Source organism: Lygodium microphyllum, chromosome 2, assembly GCF_053477565.2.
Source record: "Lygodium microphyllum isolate KBCC chromosome 2, Lygodium_microphyllum_v1.1.10, whole genome shotgun sequence".
Classification (NCBI taxonomy): Eukaryota; Viridiplantae; Streptophyta; class Polypodiopsida; order Schizaeales; family Lygodiaceae; genus Lygodium; species Lygodium microphyllum.
This window is the reverse complement of record NC_141136.1, coordinates 127,797,347-127,799,154: the sequence shown is the minus strand read 5'-3', so window position 1 is coordinate 127,799,154 and position 1,808 is coordinate 127,797,347.

Genomic DNA, 1,808 nt, shown 5'->3' with positions numbered 1-1,808 from the left:
CTTGTTAATTGAAGTACTCAACATCCATGGAGGTGGCAGACAAAGGTGCTGAATGAAAAAGGTGATCAACATCGACATGTGTGATTTGCATTATGGGTGATCAATGGCATCTGCAGCAAACCACAAAGGAAACTATCTTAATGTTTAATGAGAACTTTGTGAAGAAGTAGATGAACATCAAACAGGCTGATTAGTTCTTTATGACCTTAATTCCTTTTCCAAATATAACTACTTTGCCTTCCATTGTTTTTCCTATGCTTAGTAGAGATAGAATTGCCCTTTCTTGTAAACAAGGAGTCTTGAATAACTTTGGGAGAGACAGGCTGCTTGTTGTTCCAAGTGAAGCTTCATAGGGATTCAGACTACATGAAAAATTTGTTGACATGAGTTTTTGTCAAGCCATTTATTGGAGATACTCCCAATCAGATGTAGCTAATTATATGTCTCAAATTATCTGAAATTGAGCTTTCAATTGAATATAATCTCATTGGATTGATCTTCTATCTTGAAATTTGTCAAGGTCTTCTGTAGACGTGAGTTTGCTTTCGAAAACCCTTCGACACCGAGAACTTTTCTCAAATCACGATGGACAGCGGGAAGATCGTCAAAGAACATGAACAACAAAGGCGTTGACTTAGAGTTATGATTGAACCTGATTTACGCTGTTTTAAGGGAACGGAATGGGACAATGTCTTATGGCAGAGAGGTTGAGCTTTGCATCCCTCTCGTTTCTCATTCTCCTTGAACCAAGTGCAGCGTGAATCCGTTTCGAACCTGGCGTTTCTACGTAAAGTAGTTCACTTGGGTCCGACGCTAGTTGCCGTTAGGAAATGACCAATAAGGAAAACCCTAATTCAGGTCCATCTTAAGTGGAAACGGCCAGAATACTTCCGCTATGTGGCAGACGCAGAAAGCCCTAGATCGCAAACCACGTAGCATTCCATGAGAGTGCGGGGCGGAGCTTTCTAGACATCCTTTCCGATGGACTGCTAAGATGTGTCCTGAAAATACAAGTGGACACATTACAATTAGTGAAGTCTTCACGAGCAAGCACAAGATACCTCATTTGTCAAAGACATGTAGGCATCATGACTAAATCCACCACCCACTTAAAATGAAGAGACAATGGATATGTGGGCTACAATCCATCCGATGTCTCACAAATAAATACATTTGACATGTTGTACATGTTTCCACAAAGTGAGCAACATCCTTTTACATACCCTACCACCAATATCTTTCTTTGATCTTTGCAAAAGTACCCCAAACACCTCTATGACCAACCCATAAGCTTTCATGAAATTCTTGCATAACATTTACTTGAGAAGCTCGGTCACCCAAAATTCGCAATGACATACCCTATTTCTTTTTATCACGTTTCCATAAGTATCCATCTTTTAAGAAAAACCCATAGGATTTCCTCTTGATCTTCTTAAACTCCTCATCTGACAATTCATCTCTTTTTGTTAATGTTCTGAGATATTGACCAATTCTCAGCCACTCTCTTGCATATTTGTCTACCACAAACACTTCTACCCAAGATGCAAAACATCTAAAGTGTCTTCTCTTTGTTGTCCAAGCTTCTGTTAATGTTGTAGCAACACCTTGCATTGCTAAATTCACTCTTACAACATCATTTTCAGCCGCATGAAGAAAGTCATATTCTTTCTCCTCATCCATCATCCCATCTTCATTCTCATAGCGTGCTCGAGATAACATGTCTGTCACTGGGTTATCTCTTCCGACAATATGCTGAAATTGAGGGTTCAAAGATTTGATGTATGCAATCCACCAAAGCATAGCAATGT